This window comes from Aulonocara stuartgranti (genome assembly GCF_965226115.1).
Source record: "Aulonocara stuartgranti genome assembly, chromosome: 5".
Taxonomy (NCBI): Eukaryota; Metazoa; Chordata; class Actinopteri; order Cichliformes; family Cichlidae; genus Aulonocara; species Aulonocara stuartgranti.
Window position 1 is genome coordinate 34,166,519 of NC_138943.1, and position 22,191 is coordinate 34,188,709.

Below are 22,191 nucleotides of genomic sequence, written 5' to 3' on the forward strand. Positions count from 1 at the left end.
CAATTTGACTACATTAGCCAAAAACCTGGCTTCTCCTGGAAAGCGACAGCATCTAAACTCAAAATCCAGAAAGAATGCATTACATGAAAGTTATAAATTAATTTGCATGTCACTGAATCAAATTAATATTTGATCCTGTACAACCAAAGCAGATTTCTCCCACAGATTGGCTGTGTGCCCATGTGACCTACAGATTACAATCAATCGATCGATTACAAACACTCCTGATCTGAACTCTATATAAAGCACAGAATTACTTACTCCCATTCAGCCTCTCCACCACCATGAGTAAGAACACAGAGCTGTCAAAGGACATCAGGGTTTGTAGATTGCAGACCTACACAGTGGGCTACAGCAGAAGGTGACAACTCACCAAGAGCGCTATCTATAGCACACTATGCTACGAGGGCAATCCAAAAAATAAGGTCTCCTATGTGTTTAGAAATACAAACACCCATTTATTTTCTATAATATTTTAAAGGTTGAAGAATTATTTCTTTTCTACATAATGCATTTTTGTAGATGCTGTTTTCGAATGCCCATGTCTTACCAGCTTGCCCCCATGTCCTTCAGGAAGCGTTGAGCAATCAACCTGTTGCTGTTTGTTTATCCTGAACTTCAGCACAACCGGCTGTAAACTCTCTACACCACTCGCGAGCGTTTTTGACATCTACGCACGACTGTCCATGCACTGTCAATTGGCGATGAATGAAAACCGGTTTTAAACGTTTTGCGTTCAAAAATCGAATAATTGCGTGAACTTTGCTCTTGTCGATAGTGTTCAACGGGAGCTCCATTTTCATAGGGCTGCCAAGCCAAGATTGAGCATATCAGTGAAGCTGTGCAGGCTTGTTTGGGAGTAGGGGAAACACCAATCACAACAGTGTGGCCAACAGCCGTACAAACAGTTTCTCTACATCCCCACAGATTTGGAGACCTTACTTTTCGGATTGATCTCGTATAATGAATTGAAATCTTTAATTGCCAATGCTCAAGAAGGAACATGTACACGTCAGTTTTAAGTTAGCCGTCTAAATGTTTTGCAAAAGTCTTGGGAGAAAGTGCAGTGGTCAGATGAACCCCCAAAGTTCATCACTTTGGCATCAACTCAAACCACTGTGTTTTGGAGGAATGGCCCCCAAAAAACATCCCCGTGGAGGTGTAAAAATTATGCTTTGGAGCTGTTTTTCTGGATACAGAATGACTTTACCACATTGAGGGGCCAGTGGACCAGGTCATGTACTGTACTACGTCATGTTTTCCATTGGGATCAAATACTTATTTCTCTCCATGGCATGCAAATCAATGTATAACTTTTAATGTATTTTTAATGTAGTATATTTTTTCTGGATTTTTTTTTGTTAATATTCTGTCTCTTTCTATTAAATTACTACCATAAAACTAGAGACTCTTCATTTCATTGTGAGAGAGCAAACTAACAAATTCAGCAGGGAATCAAATAATTATTTTCCCATCTGTAAATAATTTCTAATTAATTTCTGGTCTGTGTAACCTCATTATCTTATTAGAAACTCAAACTTACTACTCAAAAACTAGTGGTCTGAGAAATGACTGCTTCCAATACTAATACTTCCTACTTTCTTTACGGTGTCACAGAGTGTCTGTATTAGCTACCAAGACTGTCAGTGCACATCTGTTGGAAGAACATCTGAACAGGAGACACTCAGCATGAACAAAACACACTGTCAAGTCATGAACCAAAGTTGACTGCTGCTTTGATATACTTTTACAGCGTGTCGCTCACACACTGCACTGTGTGGACAGAGTTATAATGGAGCACAGTGGGGTGTTTTTGACAGCGCAGCCAGAACTATTAATCAAAATGCCTGAATTAGCCATGATTGCGATCCTATGAATCAGTTTGGAACATCCTTACTTTCCTTTAATGTCAGGGTGCAGATAAGTGTATATCATTACAGGGTGTCTTTGTTAAATCTGCTGACTCACTGAGATTCATTGAGAGTGCACCTGCACATACAAATACAGTATCATTATCCCAGCTATTGGCCTTATCCGCAGTATGGATGTATTTTAATAACTGAAGAGAAAATAAGTAACCAGGGTATTAAAACTTAACTCATTAATCACAAGTTCACATAATGAGTGGTAACCAGCAGGTTAATGAAATGTTGGTAAGCTTCAACCCCAGGTCCCTATTCAGGGTCTACCTGTAGTCTTCTCTAAGCATTCCCATAAAGCAACTGCCATGGCTTAAAGATAGTTTAAACTTTTAGGTTTTACAATAATTTTTCAATAATTCCCTCAGTTTGCTCAAATTTTAGACCGATCTCAAAACTCCTATTTCTTTCAAAGTTATTGGAGAAAATAGTTTTTACACAATCTATTACATTTTTGGATACTGATGTTATTGTGGTGGTTTTTCATTCAGGTTTTAAACATTTACATTCCACTGAAACTGCACCCCTACAGGTTGTTAATGACATTGTTACAGCTAATGATTCTGGAAGCTCTGCGGATCTTGTGTTTTTAGATCTCACTGCAGTGTTTGATACTGTGGACTACAGTATTCTTATCTCTTGTTTGGAAAACTGGGTTGGCATTAAAGGTGCAGCACTGGATTGGCTTCATTCCTGTTTGAGTGACAGAAAGTTCAGTGTTAATATTGACATTTTTTTGTCCAACTCAGCCCCCTTTCTCATGGGGTTCCTCAGGGCTCAGTCCTTGGTCCTCTTCTTTTTTTCATTGTACTCAATTCTTAGAAAACATGAGATATCCTTCCACTGCTACGCAGACGATTGCCAAATTTACCTGCCTTTAGCACCTAATAATCCAGGCTCCATCCATCCCTTATTATTTATGGTTGACTTGGGTCATACATCAAACAGCATGTCACAAATCTGGGAGTCATTATGGACTCTGATTTTAAATTTAATAAACAAATCAGTTTTGTGTTGCAAAAAAGCTTTTTCTAGTTCCAAATAGCAAAGTTTAAGCCTGTTTTGTCAAGGCATGACTAGGAGAAAATAATACATGCCTTTATCTCAACTCGGCTTGCACTTTATGCTAGAGTCAGCCAAGCATCCCTCTCACGTCTTCAGCTTGTTCAAAATGTTGCTGCCCATCTCTTAACTGGTACACACAGGCACGAACATATCCTGTCCTCTCTTCATTGGCTTCCTATTTATCACAGAATTACTTTCAAAGTCCTAACATTGGCTTATAATGCATTAAATGGTCTTGCTCCTCCATACCTTTCTGATGTACTTCAGCCTTATATTCCCTCGTGGGCCCTTAGATCAGCCGACTGGCTGCTTTTGGTTGTCCCAAAAACTAGGCTGAAACTTTGAGGAGAACAAGCTTTTTCAGTTGTGCTATATAAATGTGATTTGGACAATAATAATACAATAATAGATAGTTTGCGATAAAAGTCTGATAATGATATAAAAATAGTACCAGTAGTTTGCACAGAAAACGAGTTGCTGTCCAGTGTGTATATAAAAGGTAGAGCAACTGTCACATCTACTGCTGGCATTTTGACATTTTCAACATTTCACATCAGCATATTGGCTACTGGGATGTTGTATTTTTAGAGCTGAGTGAAACACAGTGACACATATGTGCTCAATCACTAATACTAAGGCTGTGTCTGCATGTAAACAGGTATTTTGGTAGGCTTAGCTTTTTCTATGCTTTTGGGCCTTTTGTCCACATGTAAACAGCATTTTGGATCACTGAAAATGGATGCATTTTGAAAAATTTCTTCCAAGGTCAAGATTTAAAAAAAAATGTTTCTGCACAAATATGTGAATGGAAAAAAAATGAAATTTTTCCAGAAACCTATTAATACAATCTCCATATGAATAAAACCAAAGAAGCAAAAAAGCATGAAAAAACATACTGGAGCGAAAACAGAAACAAAGCTCAGAAACACATCTATATACATCTATAAGAGGCTGATTACACAACGAGACACAGGTGGCAACAGGGTGGAGAGGCGGAGACAGTTAGGCACAGGGGAAAATGATGAAGTTGAGGCAGAAAAATCTCAAGGAGGTTAGAGAAATAATCAAGGAACTGACCTCACAGCCCATTGTTCATTCAGTGGGCTGGTTTCAGTTATTGTGTAAATGTACTGTTTATAAGCTGAGACTGAAGAAGTTCAATTCAATTTTATTTATATAGCGCCAAATCACAACAAAAGTCGCCTCAAGGCGCTTCATAGATACAGAGAAAAACCCAACAATCATATGACCCCTTTGAGCAAGCACTTTGGCGACAGTTGTAACCTTCACTAAAGCTGTTTCTGTGCTGTGATGAGCTCTGAAACCTGACTGAAACTCTTCAAATAAACCATTCCTCTGCAGATGATCTGTTAGCTGTTTGACAACTACTCTTTCAAGGATTTTTGATATGAAAGGAAGGTTGGAGATTGGCCTATAATTAGCTAAGACTGCTGGGTCTAGAGATGCTTTTTGAGTAAAGGTTTAACTACAGCTAGCTTGAAGGCCTGTGGTACATAGCCGATTATTAGAGATAGGTTGATCATATTTAAGATCGAAGAATTAATTAATGGCAGGACTTCTTTGAGCAGTTTTGTAGGAATGGGGTCTAAAAGACACGTTGATGGTTTGGAGGAAGTAATTATTGAAGTTAACTCAGAAAGATCAATTGGAGAAAAAGAGTCTAACTTAACATCAAGAGTAGCTGTAGATAATATTACATCTGTGGGATGATTATTGGTAATTTTTTCTCTAATGATTAAAATTTTATTTGTGAAGAAGTTCATGAAGTCAATACTAGTTAATGTTAAAGGGATGGTTGGCTCAAAAGAGCTCTGACTGTTTGTCAGCCTGGCTACAGTGCTGAAGAGAAACCTGGGGTTGTTCTTATTTTCTTCAATCAGTGACGAATAGTAAGATGTTCTGGCTTTGCGGAGGGCTTTCTTATAAAGCAACAAACTATTTCTCCAGGCTAAATGAGGATCCTCTAAATTTGTGACACGCCATTTCCTCTCCAGCTTACGAGTCATCTGCTTTAGGGTACGCGTTTGAGAATTATACCACGGAGTCAGGTACTTCTGATTAGAGACCTTAGTTTTCACAGGAGCTACAGTATCCAGAGTCGTACGTAGTGAGGAGGTGAAATTAGGCAGAAGTCACTTGGATGAGTGAGGAAACATTTTTCCCACTGAAAACACTACGTCCAGATGAACAGAATCTAGTGGTTTGCGATACTGCTTATTTTGGTATCGATCCGATACCAAGTAAATACCGGCAAATATCAACGATACCGATACTTTTCAACAAATAAAGTGCATGCCTCATTGATTTGCTTAGTCTCAATTAATTTTCATGACCTTAAGTGTTTTGTATGTTTCCTTTTTTATTATTAAATAGTTAAAACTAGGATATAATTAGGACAAAGTTTATAATTAAATAGAACTTGCTTTATCTTTTTTTTCTTAAATCTTAAATAAAAAGTGCAGCAAACCAATAAGCAAATTAGATCAAGCAAGTACTGTTGAGAAACTAAAATACAAAAATTACAGATAAAAAGTTCTCAACAACAAAAACAACAACTGGAAAAAATATAAATAATATGTAAACAACTTAACAACCCCAAAAGCATCTAAGTCACGTCACGTGACGGCGCAACATCTAAACACAAAAGGAGGGGGAGCAAAGTGTGTCTGCTCTGCGCTGACACCGGAGCGGCGTGTCCGGCGACCTGGATGGGAGAGTAGAAGAAGACAGCAAGTTAAAAGCAAGACAAAAGAAAACAAATCATCAAAGTAAATCAAGGAAGAACCAAAACAATTGTGCTGCCATTCGTTGCTGATGCTGAATGGCAGCACAAACCAGTAGCAGCTTCTTGTGTCAGCATTCCCGTGAGTCAAAGCAGACACATCCCCAACTTTAAACCATTAAAAAACCACTTCAGAGTTTTAATTTTTTTGCTATTTTGCATTTTAACATGTGACTGACCTTTGAGATAACCTCAAGGAACTGCAGCCTTCCTGCTTCATATCCAGTCATCATACCCCTGCCCAAACCAGAGCGTTTACAGTAATGAGAATTCATAAGGTGGACAAACTCCTGCTGTAAGCTACATGAGAGACAAGGCAGACCACACCAGTTGCTCAAAGTACATGTACAAAAATAGTTTAAGAGTTAGATGAGGCAAAATGCAAAAGTTTTATATTTGACAAGCTCCCAGCAGCCATCACAAATACACAATTTTTAAGCATGACTTGCAATATTTGTTTTTAAGTCCAACTAAAGGAAAATGTGGAAATTTGCCCTTGGAACGGCGATGGATCTTCATCCTGGAATACTGATCTAATCACTGTGCACATTTATCTGCTCCAGCCAGTTTGTTTACCCGTGCGAGTCTGATTTTTCGGAAACTCGGCAGATAAATGGTGGCAAAGGTGGATTACCCCACGGGCTGTTATGACGACGGTCACAAATCATTTCAGTTTGATGGTTGGCTGGAACCACATCCCCAAACAAGGAACAAAATCAAATTGATGATGAGACACTTCGGATGGAACCGGAGACAGAGAGGCGTCTCAGGAACGTACCTCAGGAAACTAGTAGTCCGCTACTCACTGCAACCAACTGAAGACGGAAATTTTCCTACACAGTATGGAAGCTGTTGTGTTAGACGTGGACCCACATATGTTCATGGAATAGAGTAGCTGCAGATTTGGATCTAAAACATAGATGCTTGGCTTTAATAAACACTGCTGCCCGAAAAATCACATGGAAGAAGAGACTTAGCTTAGGTTGTCATACACAAATAAAGAGCTGTTAACTCTATAGCCTGAGCAGAAAGCTATCCAGAACATACACGCTTAACAATCCAACTATCCGCTGTATTATCCAGGTATTCTAGAGAGTATACAACAATCAAAATTGGCTTTCATGATTACTTATTTGATAAAGCCCATTTGCCATTTGAAAATCCATAATGACTGCCAACTCTCAAAAAGACTACACTTAAAAGTCATATCATACTTCATTTGCAGTCTTTGCTGTTGCAGAAATCTCCCATAGATTTCCATTCAGGATTCTTTGAGTGTGGTTTCGCCTCAATTCACGATGTCTCTGAAAGCTTTACTACATAAAGTGAGGTGTCGCGACACTGTTGAGGATCGTTGAATGATATTAGCCTACATTGATGCTGACAGGTCAGCTGAACTTTAGGAAAAATGATTAGTAAGTGCTTCAATTTCAAGTAGCCAGATGACACAGATAAAGGATGCACGTGTCCACTTATATAGCGGGACATATAATATCTGTACATAATACACAAAAAACTAAAGAGAAACGCTGGACAATGGTTAAAAAGCGGAAGAATAAAGTGCAGGGAAAGTGAAAAGGCTACAGGAGAGAAGGGGAGATGGAGAGAGAAAAAAGAGAAGTGTAGAAAAGGGTTTTGTAATCTGGGTATAGTGGTGTTGTGCCGTCTCCATGGTGACAGGCACAAAGGCCCGTGGTTGGCCATTGATGGCTAATTGTATTCTTCACAGCTCTTTTGTTAATTGTTGTCTGCCCAGCTCCCACTTCCTGCTGGGCCACGGCACAAAGCCACGAACAGGAGGGATTAGAAATGGCACATCAGCTTCCCCAATGCACAGCCAACCTCTCTCTACCTCATTCTCTCCCTCTCTTTCATTCTCTCGCTTTCTTTCTGTTTCTCTCTCCCTCTTTCTGTCCCCACAGAGCCGCACCTCCTTTTATCTGCTCCTCACTGTGTGCACTCCCATGACCTCAGAGAGTCCTTCTTTCCTTCTTTACCTTTCATTCTTTCTTCATATGAGGTCTTCACTTCTTTACTCGCACTTATGTGATGTTGGCTTGATTCTTGCTTCTTTACCTACAACACTGTCACAGTTAGCCACACAGATACAATAAGATAACATTACTGTAGAGCATAACCACATTCATGTCTTTCAGTCATGGCAGGCTTGGCTGTTCACCATCACATGGGAAATACGGACTGATGACAACTTTTCACAATTAAAGGACAGTACAAAAAAAGCACTGCTCAAACACAAGATTTGCATATGATGGTTGAAAGATAAGTTAATTTATATAATCTTCATCAGAGGCAGAGGAAGAAGAATGTTCTTGGAGCCAGCCACAGTGTGTCCAATATAAACTGTGATCATTTAAAACTCATTGGATTCTTAAATGCATTCTCTGGGAGATGCAAATTGCTACCTGGATTGTTTTCAGCGGCAAAGTGTTTCTCAGTGAAAGGAACCGGAGCGTTTTTGAACTAGCCTGAAGTTACAGTGAAATGGTGCGAGACTAAGATGCTGTTGTGTGTGTTACGTCCAAAAATGTTTGAATTTATGTGAGGCAAAGGCCAGTGCCCCTGCTACACGTTAATAAAGTCTGGTAGACTGGTAGGTGACACAGTAGAGAATCTCCACCTATCCAAAAACGTGTGTTGTAACTAATCATAAATGGTAAATGGCCTGCATTTGTATAGCGCTTTACTCAGTCCCTAAGGACCCCAAAGCGCTTTACACTACATTCAGTCATTCACCCATTCACACACACATTCACACACTGGCAATGGCAAGCTACATTGTAGCCACAGCTGCCCTGGGGCGCACTGACAGAGGCATAACTATAAAAAAAGCATAATGTAATTTTAACTTATATATCAGTAAATACTTAACTACTACACGAGTGCTTCCAGTTCATTGGAGGGAGGCGGTGCTAGCATATATCACAGGACTTTTAGGCTTTTATCTTTTATTTCAATGTGTGTTTAGGTACAAATACTGATTTGTCCTCACTCCGAAGTCATCACATACTGATGCTTGGACAGTAAGCGTCACACTGTAACCCACTGCGCACCTACTTAATGCCACCTTTCAATGTGCAGACATTGAGGGGTTCGACATGTTTCTGTCTGAAATAAACAGCATCTGCTGGTGCTGGCATGGACATGGACGTGTAACCTTTGTAACATTGTAACACTGTTAGTTTAATCTTATTCTGCTATCTTATTGCTACCTTTATATACTGCTGTTTTAAACTGCTAGTTTACTGGTAGTTTATACTGCTAGCTTACTGCTAGCATTATATACTCCTACCTTAATCTGAAAGAATGTATTTATTAAAACTACTACCAACAAACAAAATAAACACACAAACCTCAGAGCTGAAAACTAAGACTTTCAAGCAAACGTTGAGGAGTAAATGCTGTGCCCGCTGATAAAGAATTATCCCTGCTTGATGCAGCTAACACTGCTAGCAAGAGACAAGGTAATTGCTGTTAGCTTGCAGCAATGTTTACAAGAAATCTGCTAAATTTTAAATCCAGCATTTTACCTGGATATTTGTAATGTAGTTGTGCTCCTGCTGTGTAAAACAAACCAGCCGTGTATGGTAACAGCTGAACACAGCTAACACTTCTGTTCTTCACTTTTAAACTTCCATCACTATGATTTATTCTTGTTTTTTCTGCCCTCAGTCATTGGGTTATTCTTTATGTTGTCACTGCCGAGCGTGATTTTGTTGCAAAACCCTTACTTACCCTAAAGTTTTTTTGTTTGTTTTTTAAAAAAAAGTGATCTGGATAGGAGTCAAACTCCTGTTTTTTTTTCTTCATCACGCATAAAAAGAGACGCTGAAGGTGTACAGTTTCATTCAACACATGGCAAGTAGTGTTCAGTTCAGTTCAGTTCATTTTTATTTCAAACATTTCAAACATGTGCCTTCACAATCATTACAAAGTATTATTCCATTATTTGTTTGAAAAGGAGTAGGCAGAAGTATTTACTTATTTGTCCCTACCCCCTCAAGTTTTACCTCTCATTCATTTAATTGTTTGTTTGTTTTTTAGTCTTAAAAGTGTGACTGACTAAGAGACAGTGTCTAGTGAGCTAAGAGGTAGAAAGTGTTGCAAATAGTGGATACATACAGCACCCACCAAAAGTATTTGCACTTTACTGTTAGCATACTTTTAGAGGATATTCTAAGGAGCTTAGAAAGAAAAGTGTCTGGACTTCTTTAAGTTGCTTGAAGACATTAAACCTCTCATCCGAGAAGCTTCTTCAGTTCTAAGAGTCAAATGAGTCCCAGATTTACAGGATATTGTACATGGAGTGGGGAAAAGCCCTGAAAAAAAAATATAGGAATAGTTTTACACCACACTTGTTAAGCATGACAGACTTCTTTGATCAAAAGGTGGAAATTTTAAAAATGACAAGCGGTCAAATCGAACTGAATATCGACAGTATTGATACCAATACTAAAATATTGATATAAGTATCAGATCAATGGTGGCAAAGTATCAATACTTTAAATTCAGTAGCAGACCTCTGAATTCTGTTAAATATTTTTTTATTCATGTATTTATTTTAAAAAAAAAACACACCTCAAACAAACACTCAGAAACAAACACTTTTGTGTCGTGTTTTTTGTTTTGACTGTCAGATCTATTTTATTCATTGCTTGTCTGACACATTTAAAAAAAATCACATCGGCATTTAGTGGCATTTTTGTGGCATTTATTTGGTATTGGCTCAATACCAAATTTTGCAGTATGGCACAGCTGAATAAAGAAAGCCTCTGTCAACAAAGATCACTCTTTGAATCAACCCAGGCTCACTCATGATCACCCCTCCCCCTTCTAATAATCTTTACTCAGTCCCGAAGACGTTTGAAAGCGCAACTTTACACGCTCTGTAATCTCATGACATTTTAAAGAGCGACCAACTAATCACTGATAACAGATTAGCTTGTAATGAAAATGACTACTAACTGCATTCTCTCTCTTTATTTATTTATTTATTTATTTTATATGTACTTGTAAAGTTAAACGACCCTGCCGGTATCTTTGCTATTAAGTCTTGCTTATTGGATTGGTTATGGATCTAAGAGGGAGAGAAGAGGCCGTCAGTTGGTGAGGTCTCTCCAATCAATAGTCATTAACAGTGTAGTCAATGTGCGTTTCAATAGACACGGGAGCCAGTAACAGATTATCGACTCTCTCTCCCTTGATACACTCGTGTGTGTGTGTGTGTGTGTGTGTAAGTGTTCTCACAGCCGCCACCTGGAAATTAGTCCCTCTCCCTTTAAGTGGGAGGTGAGCTGCAGGGCGCTGGGGACGGTGAGAGTTGGAAACCCAGACAAGCAAACAGAAAGTCACCGGGAGTGAGTGAGTGAGTGAGTGTGCGCGCTCCCCGTCTCCAAAAACATTTACGCATCGCAGCAGTGTTCCGCCTGCCTCTCACTCCTCACCGTCATCTTACCACAAACAGCAGCCGGCTCTCTCCACTCCGAAGGACCGGGAGGACAAGTTCGTGCGGAGAAACGTCTGTCCCAAACCACCGTGCTTTGCATGCGGTGAGCAATTAAAGCGGGGGAGGAAGAGGAGGAGGACGGAAGTTTATCCCCCCCTCCTGTCTCTCTGGTGGAGAGCGCAGGGCGCACCGGGACTGGTGAGTGGAAGCTTGATGGTCACTCTTCGTGGAAATATTAACCACTGTCGTTAATAAGAACTTGGGAAGGAACTTCCCAAACTCAGATCAGTCGGAATTCCACCTCATCCATCAACCTCTAACTTTCCCAACATTCCCATTTAGTCTAACTTGCACCAGCTTCTCCATTTACGCTTTCTTTTGACTTTTGACTTTAATGCATAATTATGTGGAAAAATGAGCGCTGCTCTCGACCTCACTGCTCCGCTACACAATTATCGAGTGGTGTGGGAAATTATTATTATGATGATGATGATGGCGGTGGTGATGGGGATGATGTCAGTTCTGTTGGCAGATGCAAATGAGCGGATATCAGCAGGTTCACCGAGAATAGGCACAGGTGTCAACGTTTTAGCAAAGACTTCAACACCCTTCTTTTCTCCATAAAGCCCCATTTTTAGCTGATCCACTGAAGTATGGCAGTGAATAATTAGAACTTCATTAAGTTTCAGAGTGAGGAAAGTTCTCCTTGTTGTACTGTGAAATTTTGCCAGCATAGAAATATCTTTTTATAAAGCTGTGGGGTGGGAAGCAGTGGCACTGTGTTGCAGCGGTCTGGTCTGTAAAGCAGTGGAGCCCTGAGGGTCAGTGATGTCAGAGGTGACACCTTAGGCTCCTTTAAGTATGTTCAGGGGTTCTCAGCATGTTAAAAGGGTCAGGCATTAGCAAGGTGGGAAACGGTTCACAGGTCTGGGAACAGTTCAGAGGTGACATCTCAGTGCCGAGTACAAAGTGTGTGGAAGGAAGGAGTGTGAGTGTGTGTGCTCGTCTTTACAGTGGCTGGTTGCATACAAAGCTGTCCATCAGTGGGGAGTCCCTGACCTTTCTTTCTGTCAATCTCCTTTCTGTCCTCTTTCACTCTTCAGTCCCATCTTCTCACCCCCTGCTGCCCTTCATTTCTTTTTCTTTTCTTTCTTTTTTGGAGGCTAGTTTAATGCTGCATCTTCATATACTTTAGCTTACTGCACACACACACACACACACACACACACACACACACACACACACACACACACACACACACACACACACACACACACACTATCTTTCAATCTCTGCGGTGGACAACAGAACCAAGCAATGCAGATGTAAAGAGTCTGCTTGTCAGCAGCAATGTACTCCTGCTCTCCTCTCTCTTTCTGACACACACACACACACACACACACACATAACCTCGAGGACTGGTTTTTCACCCTTCACCTCCACCCCCTCCCTATCCCTCCACCGGCCCCACCTTCTCTTTTGGAGCTTTGTCTTCCCAGGTGAACGGGTTCATGCTGGGGGAAAGGTGACCTGCACCTTCACTCGTGCTTTGTTCGCTGGCCCGAGCACTGTCGTGTCTCATGCCACAGCCTCGTCATATATTGCTTTCTAATTAGCAAACAGGTGTCTGCTAAGTTCATGTGCTAGCACTGCTCAAAGTAGTTACCACTGTTTTATAATAAGAATAAAGTTATAGGGGTGGAGTGAAGTTTACATTTGTTTCCTTTGTTTACTAGAAATTTCCACCTACATGGCAAACCACAAATGAAAGGTAACGTTATAAAGAATCAGGAACAAACTGATGTAATCAGAGTTTGGTTGTTCAAGCTGACTGTGAAAGGGAGAACATTAGCTGCTTCTAATACCTGACAGTTTGTTACTTTGCGCTCTCATGCTTGGCAGTTTTGGATCCTTGTTAGGCCAGAAAAGCGATGTCAACCTTGGACTCCTGGGTTTTTTTAATGGGCGTGTTATCGACCAACTAATGAATCAGTTAATTGTGAAAGCAACTGTAGCCACAGTTTGGGCTCATTTATCAATATTGTACCATAAATGGAGCTAAGCATCAGATGTTCTCTAAAACGTTGTTGTTGTCATTGTTGCACTTGCTGCTGTCCTGTAGGTGTTTGTGAAAGATTGGGCATGTCATGATTGAAAAGAGATGTCAGTAGGTTTTTGTGGGTTTAATTTATACTGGGCACAGTAAAGAAGATTAAAGTTTATGAATTCACATCCACACTTGGTCTTCCTGTGAAGCGTGATAACAAATTGTTGTAAGCAGGCGTGTTTACAATAAATCTACTGTTAGTGGGTCATTGTTTGTACCAATTTTTTAGACTTGAAATTTGTGCGCTCCAGTCCAGTGTGTGTGTGTGTGTGTGTGTGTGTGTGTGTGTGTGTGTGTGTGTGTGTGTGCACCACTTCCTATGCATTGGATGTCTCCATCAGGGCAGCAGAGCAGACTAAGTTTTTTCCTCGTCTTTCCTCCTGACCTCTTGTATCCTCTGGACATTGTTCTCTGAATCCTATTGAACCAGGAGTCCACAGATAAACAGCACAATGGAGAATAATGGTCTGTCTGTGTGTGTGTGTGCGTGTGTTCCTCAGCCTGTCCTTTAGCGCAGTGTGAGGCCAAGCCAATCAAAAACCCCCACCATCACTGCATTTTCTCTTTTGGAAGAATCGCAACAAGCATGAGCGCTACATACATCACTACATCACTCTGCCGCTTGAGCGACAGTATACGCATGTTGTCTGTCTGACTCTTCAGACGGGTCGGCATAAGGACTTCACTTATATTGTGCAGCAACCTAGAAATTAAATATACGGTGACAGAGTCATATCATTGTATCACATCAGCTCACTGTGCTTTAAATTTTTGCTGTTAATCCATCTTCCTGAGGGTTAAACCTCCAAACTGAACAAATTAAATTAGTTTTCATGTGCAAAGAATTTGGACAATGAGATTTAAAAATGAATAACATAGTGTAGTATAGTCGACAGTCGATCAGCTGAATCATTATTTAACCCAGGAGTCTTGAACCTGCAGCTGGTCCTGAATGTGGCTGTTTTGTCCATCTCTAGATAAAAAGTAGAAATGAATATTTAAAAAAAAAAAATTATTCCTTTAACCCTCTCAAGGCAGGCATTGCCGATTTGCAACAGTTAAAAACTAACAACCTGATTACCCCACATACATATTTTATGAGTTTTTTTACTCAGAAGTACCACTGCAGGACTTAGTTGTGCATTAGCAACAAAAAGTTTAATTTGAGCCTGAGGGGGTTAAGTGGTTCTTTACATTCTTCATCACATTAAAAAAATATTGTGTCATAGCACAGAACAACAGTCCCTTGTGGTGTGTGATACTTTAAACTGTGTACAATATATTAAAGCTAATCAGATTCAAAGCGCCCTGCAGAGGATAGTTACAGACAAACATTTTAGAACTTTGGTAGAAGTTTTGCAGTGTTTAGCACTGCTGCCTCACATCAAGAAAGAAACTCCAGCAGGCAGATGGACCCTTCTGTGTAGAGTTTGCATGTTCTCCCTGTACCTGCATGGGTACTCTGCCTTCTCCCCTTTTCTGGAACTTGGTTGTCTGTGTGTTAGCCCTGCGTTAGCCTGGTCACTTGTTCAAGGTGTAACTTGCCTCTTCCTCTAAGACCTCAGTTGGAAGAAAATGGATGGATAGACTCTCGCTTTTACATGTTTCTATTAATTAGTAATGAGCAGTCATACACAATTCCAACAAAGACAACTTAGCGATAGCCAGTTTAGTAGTGCCTAAGTCCTTTTCATTCTTTTTATTTTATTTATTCCATATGCTGCTGTGAAAAAGATTGGCGTTGAAAGAGTTTTGTTTTACAAAAATGCAAAATGACAATAAAGAATTTGTTTACTTTGGCAAATAAACCTGAAAAAGTAAACAGTTAAAACATTTTTTTCATAAACAGTATTATTCAAAATATTCCTCCAGCCTGCTGTACTATTGTTATATGTGGTAAAAGATTTAAATTCTTCACACCTATTAGTAATGTTGAAAGGGTTTTTTTTATGTGGGCAGCAGGTTCATAATAAGGCCCAATCATGTTTGAGATTTCTTTTGGTCAGAAATTGTTAAAAAAAAACAACAAAACAGCTCTTTGATAGTAAAGTTTACCTGACTTAACACTGATTTAACTATATATTCAAAAAAGTTGCATGTTTTCTGATCTCTGATGTGATGATTTACTGCTTTCCCTACTTTTGCATGTTGGCTGGCTAAAATATGACAGCTTTAAATGTAAGAAAACATTTTCAAACAATTTAAATAAAAAAAAAATTCACAGTTAGATATCGAAAAATTTGTATTTGTAGTTATTATCATTTTATTAACATAATATTAATAATTATTATAATATTAATTAATTAATTAATTACTCTTTAATTATAATATCAATTAATTACTGTGGTAATAAGTTCACATGTGATAGAGTTTAGAGACTTGTACTTATATTGATACTTCTGCAAAGCCAACGTTTAACAATCCCTTAAAACATATAAAATCATGTGTTGTGTTTATAGAACATTATTAGAAAAGAAATTCAGCCAGCTGATTGTTATAAAAACAAAATAATATCTACCTTTTAATTTTGACAAAAATCCGTTCAAATCGCAGTATTTTATGGCGTCATCGCTGCCCACTGTTGGACAAACTATGTAATGGCAACACTATACCTAATGTCCCACCTTCATCTACTCTTAAATGTCTTATTTGCCTTTTTTTCTGTCTTATCTTGTAAAGCCCTTTTTTCTTTGTTTTTAAAAGGTGCTACATACATGAAGTTTATTATTATTACTATTAATATTATTATTATTTTCTGAGTCAAGGCTAGCCTCTCAGACCTGCGCTTCAGTTTCTTATTACCCACTTTTACTCTTACTGCACCTGACTTGTGTATAGGTGTATCTCCCGTAAAACGTCTCACTGACTTATCTTTTGGTCTGCAAAAACAAAAAGTTAAATTGAGCAAAAGTAATTTGGCTCCTCGTGCAGAAATAATGTGCAGACCAGTTTAAATGGCTGCGTGTTCAAAAGCTCTCCCGCCTGGTGCCTGCCTAAAGGAAACATCTGTTGAATGCAGTTAGAAGAGACTCATAAAAAAGTAGGTAAACTGTGACATATTAGGTGTCAGTCACCAAGATCAGTAATAACTTTGCTTTGTTGTGTTTTGTGGCAACAAGTTAATCAACTCTTGCAATGCTTTAAATCATGTTCAGTGAATTGTTTTTGAGTGCATTTGGATTATTTGATTAATCGATGGCGCTGTTGATGCTATTTGCTGTTTTTCTTAAATGAAAATATGCTGAATATCTAAAAAAACTGTTTTTTTTTCTGGTAAAAACAGTGCTTAGATATTCAGTTTAATTTGATGAAATATTTCTGTTTAAGATCACACTGTGTAAATTCCTGCCTGTGTTCAGGCTTCTCTGGTGACGAAGGTGCTTGGCTTTTATAAAGTGTGATTATTCTGGTTAATTCTTCACCATGTCCCTGATAGGAACGTGATATCGCAGTCAGCTTCTGTGCCTCACAATGGGCTTTTTTGCATTATCTAACAGCCTCTTTTTCCTCGCGTTAAGCCATCGTGAACCGTGAACATGTAGTCTTTAATGATTCTGTACATCACTATCACAAAGACCAAAGTGTGGTGCGTCGAGCACACGTGCCGAAGAGAGGGAGCTTTTGATAGAGCGGATGAACGGAGAAGTTTCAAGGTGCTCCTTGTATTCATTTCTGTTATCTCTGAAGCAAACGGGGTGAGAGAGTGCAGTAATTAAAAGTGGAGATGGAAGGATCTCAGGTGGAGATGTTAGAAGTCATGTCTTTGTGAAGGAAACACAAAGGTGGAGAGGTTGGTTGAATGCCTTTGCTTCATCTTAACATCGCTCATCACTCTTCAGAGGACTTTTTAAAGACACTTTCCACCTGTTGCCTTGGTACAGGAAAGAAAAGAAAGATAACTGTACACACTTGAGAGGAAACACACACACACACACACACAGGAAGACTCATCCTGGGCGGGTGATAAAACACAAGTCTTACACTGGTGATGGGCCACTTTCAGAGATACTGCAGCCGCGCACACACACACCCTGCTGTGTACATCTGCACACACCTTCAAGGTAAGATACCTGCTTCAACCTCGGCAAAGCCTTCTTTTACCAAACTCACTGTGTCCTCGCGGTTGACTGTCTTGCAGGCTTATATCTGATTGCACGGTTGAAGCATCTAATCACTAAAAGCTTCACATTACACTTGTTTTGTTTATCTTTTTAAAATATATCGACGGGATTGCTGTACCCCTGGCATGTCATTCATTTACATTCTGCCAGCTGTGCTTTGAATGTGCGCTCACCCATCCGTGAATGCTGTCATAAGCCCATAAAAACGCGCCGTAAAGCCAGAGGAGGGGGGCGAAACCACAGCAGGCTATTTATCAACAGCTGTAAATCATCTCCGAAGAAGAAAGAACGGAACCCTTCTCGAACGCTGGCCCCTGCGCCGTGTTTCTCATGCTACTTTTGATCACTTTCTAATCCCTTAAGAAAAACACACAACAAGGAGAGAGGAGAAAAAAAGTTTTCTGAACTTTTCCTCTCCACGCCTGCATTGCATGCACGTGTGTTCATTCAGCACGCAATGTCAGAATACAAGCTCCTACAGGACTTAGGTGTGTTTGGCTGAATGTTGCGCTGGAAAGGGAGGCTTTTGTTGGAAAGTATGCAGCGAGTTTTTCTTTTGTCTCTCTTGTTCCCATAATGCTCGTCGCATAACGGCTCTCTATTGTTCGGCATGCGGGACGTGAATGAGCAGGTTTATGTAGACTTTTTCGTGCCCCTTAATTTGAAGAACGTACAAAGAACAAAAAAGGAATAAACATGATGATGAGTGGATTTTGTGCCACTCTCATCAAGATAAAAGTGCGTTAAAGAGGTTATTATTGGCTTAATAGATAGCATTAATGCCTGCACTGATCAGGTTCGCTGACAGTTTATTCATTTTTTTTGCTGCTGAGTGACATAAAGGCCTTATTAAATTACGTTTCAGCGCCTTTTACTGCTTTCTCAGAATTAACCAACAGATTTGCATGGCTATCAGAGAAGTGCATATGGACATACGTCTGTTTTTGTTTGCCACGGTTAAAGATAAAGGTATAATCGGCTTGTTCCCACCCTTTTTCCAGCCGATTTGTTTATTTCTGAGAGAATTCACAAACACTCTATTGATAGACGAGCCCTGCACACACAAATAAAAACACACCGGTTTCCTGGTTCATTTACATGACTTTCTCCTGCACAACGCTGCTCTGTTGTTATGTGAAACCTAAATTTTCAAAAAAAAAATTCAGGACACAAAACTGTATACCTGTTTGTTGTGTGTGTGTGTGTGTGTGTGGGTCTATAGTGCCATTTGCAAATGACCAGAGACCGTTTGTTTGCTCCGCAACAGCTCCACCAGCATGATTTGCATTTCCTTTTTAAAAATCAATGAAATCTAAAGCGACAGTAGGCCATTATGTGCCGGTTTGCTAGAAGTTAGTTGCGTATTTGAGTTTGTGGTGTATGTGTAGCATGGAAAACAGGCCAGCGCTCCTCCGCTGCATTGAACTTCTTTGATGACTTATCATTTGTGGGGTAACATTAGATTGTATTAATGTTAAATGAAAGAGGGGGCATAGGGGCGCAGACACACATCGTCGGTAATGCAGGAGACACTCTTCTGGCTTTTATCTCCCACTCTCCACAGCTGAGCGCGATAACTTGTCTAAAATCATGCGCTCACATGCATCCAAGCTGTTGTATCTCTGCAAAATAAAGAGAGAAGCGAAGCCGAGTTACAGCAGTGGACACCGTCATCCTCCGAACACCAAACCTTTGCTGTTCTTACTGCTGTTCCTTTGAGATAAGGATTTAGTTTTCCATGTTTTAATTCTTGTTCACTTTCTTTCAGTTTTATCGCAGCCTGAAGTTTAACACAATTGAAGGCAAAACCACCCAGATAAATTTCTGTATGTGGCATTGAAGCACCTTATCAGCCCGTCACCTCCAAAAACAAAAGATGCCTGCTAACTGGAAAGAATGGTCAGCTTACTTTTCAAATCCTAGAGCTATATTTAGTTTACTCTTTAAGCTACTTCATTAGTCAGCAATAGTATTTAACTAGAAGTAGTCAAAATTGGGGGAAAAAAGCATTTAAAGTTGTTTTTTTTCCTTTTTTTTTTAAAAAGGCTCTGTAATTAAAACAGCTGGGCACAAACAGCAGGAAATAGTGCACTTGTCTTGGGACTATTTTCAGCTGTGGATTCGTATGCATTTAGTGCTCTAGTGAGTATTTACAGCAGCAGCACAGGTGTGTGCCACAGTAAAGTACAGTGTGTGTGTTTGTGGCGTTGAAAGAGCATGTCAGCCGGTGCAAAAGCGGGCCTGAGTCAGAGCAGTTGTGAAAACAGCAGAGCTCCGTGAAACAAAGGAATTAAAAACGATAACACAGTAATTGCTGGCAGATTCCATCAACTGCTGATTTTTGGCTTTCTTCACCTTATTCATTCACAAAACGAAAAGCGTGGAAAAACACAAGCTTACCCTCTCAAAAATAATCTGCTTGGCAAAAAGTGTTCAGTCCTGTTTGTCAGCCTAAAGTTAACCTTTAGCTGTTTCTGCACATCTAATAGGAAAGGCAGCAAATCCATTTTTCTACCTGGGCTCTTCTTTCTTCTCTGTCATCTGGCAGCCCAGGAGATAAGCACGCTGTTACTGAATCTAAGAAAAAGGAATGAAAAGAACCTTTTCATTTTCTCCCCAAAAGTCGAATGACCACATTTTTTTGTGGTTAATGCAGATAAGAAGAAGGGTCTGCACGGGGTGGAGGTCAGAGTGGATGGATGGGTTAACAAAACATCAGACAGTTGGGTTTTAAAAAACAAACAAACATTGACTATTGATTTGTGGCTGTGACTACATGTTTGTTATTACATTATATTGTGATAATGAAGACCTGCTAACCTTACCTTAGTAACTATTTTACTCCATATCACCAAGCCGTTTTGTATGTAAATCCAACCAAACTTTTACCGTAGTGTGAACGCACCATAACGGTTTTATTAATGTCTTTGTATCGCTGCCATCTATGATGCCGCATCAGATCAAAAACTCTTTCAGTGTATTTGAGCAAGTGAAAACTTTTGCTATATAAAACATGGTGTTGTAGGCAGCTAGTTACTGAGTGCAGGCAGCTGGTAGTACTCAGTCAAGCTCAGCCCCAAGATTGCTTTTACACTTATTATTAAACTATAAGTCGTAGTTGCTTTACACACGGTATATGCTCACTGGTCACTTTATTAGGTATACTTTGCTTGTGTCAGGTTGGACCCCTTTTGTCAAACGTGGTGCATTGCATTGAGATCTGGTGACTATGGAGGCCAGTGAAAATGTTGTAGCACATTATACTGGTGGAAGCAGCCATCGTAAGATAGGTAGTGGACATAAATGGACATCCTAAGCAACACTGCTCAGGTAGGCATTTAAACAACCCTGAACTCGTACAAAGGGGCCCCCAAAGTGTGCCAAGAAAATATCACTACTCCACCAGCACCAGTCTGAACCTTTGATACAGGGCAGGATGGATCCATTTTCTTGTTCTTGTTGACAAATTCCAAATCTGTTATGTTGCAGCAGAAATCAAGGCTGTGTGTTTCCAGTCTCCTGTTGTGCAATTTTGATGAGTCCGTACGAATCGTAGCCTCAGTTTTTCTGTTTGTAGCAGGCAGAAGTGGCATCCGACGAGGTCTTCTGCTGCTGTTGCCCATCTGCTTCAAGGTTTGACCTGTTGTGCGCTCAGAGATGCTTTTTGGTTGTAACAAGTGGTAATTTGAGGTCAGCTCGAAGCAGTCTGGCCATTCTGCTCTGACATCAACAAGGCATGCTCTCCCACTTTCTGTTTTTCAGATCATTCTGTGGGGCAAAATCCCAGTAGAACTCCAGTTTTTACGACATCCTGATGTACAGCCTGAACTTCAACAGGGCGTCTTGATTGTGTCTACATTTGTGAGTTGCTACCGTGCAATTAGCTGATTAGACATGTAGCCTAGCAAGCAGTTGAACAGGTGTACCTAACAAAATGGCCAGTAAGTGCATATCCTGACTGTAGAATATCTAGAGCTCCCCTACTGCTTTCTGTTCTCCTGCTTTCATCTCTCTTTCTCCTTCTTGAACAGGCCTCTCTATGTGAATGGATTTCTCTGTAAGCCCTAACATAAGAGGCAGTGGCTTCTGTTGTGTATTCCTATTTTCAGGCACTATCTTGATGTATGTGCTGTGTAGTCAGGGCCATGGGCTGGGTCTGTGTGCGTAGCGAGGCGGACTGTGTCATTACGGCGGTCAGCCAGCTACTTCAGACATGATCTCCAGCTTATTGGAGCTGGTTAAGATCTATGGCACTAAGTTGTTGCATACGCAGCTGTACTTGTGAAGCTGAAGCACACATATGCACTCGCGTGTGCGCGCGCACACACGCAGCAAAGACCTCCTGCAGTTTGCCAGTGCCGAAACAAACAGTCCCTCAGCAGAATCACCTGTTGTGCTCCTACTGCTCAAAGGCGTTGCCATAGTAACGTCTCAGAGTCCTGGCCTCTTGGTCTATGAGACCCTCTGCAAATATAGACCCCCCCTCTCCCCCCCACTACTGCTACCACCATGACCATTAGAAACTCCTGAAAACATGCACACACACACACACACACACACACACACACACACACACACACACACACACACACGTTATGTACATGTGGGTGCTCTCAAGAAGCAGTAAATGGAGTGAGGATATAAAGTGTGCCAGGCTAAAGGAGAGAGAGCACATTGTGAGAGTCGGGCCTCCTTTGTCTGAGCTAGCCTGA

The 22,191-nt window shown here is 40.2% G+C and overlaps 2 protein-coding genes across 5 annotated transcripts in view; one reads left to right on the forward strand and one right to left on the reverse strand.

Moving 5' to 3' along the window:
• Positions 1 to 22,191, reverse strand: part of LOC309706776 (uncharacterized protein) — a 217,420-nt gene that overhangs the window by 150,624 nt on the left and 44,605 nt on the right. The window lies entirely within an intron of this gene.
• Positions 10,562 to 22,191, forward strand: part of sox13 (SRY-box transcription factor 13) — a 52,195-nt gene continuing 40,565 nt past the window's right edge. The window contains exons 1-2 of one of the 4 annotated variants that reach the window (XM_082533572.1): positions 10,562 to 11,449; positions 21,242 to 21,340. The gene's annotated coding sequence lies outside the window, so the exon portion shown is untranslated. Of the gene's footprint in view, positions 11,450 to 17,369; positions 17,420 to 21,241; positions 21,341 to 22,191 lie in introns of those variants that run through there. The other 3 variants (XM_082533571.1, XM_082533569.1, XM_082533570.1) reach the window with 3 other exon arrangements.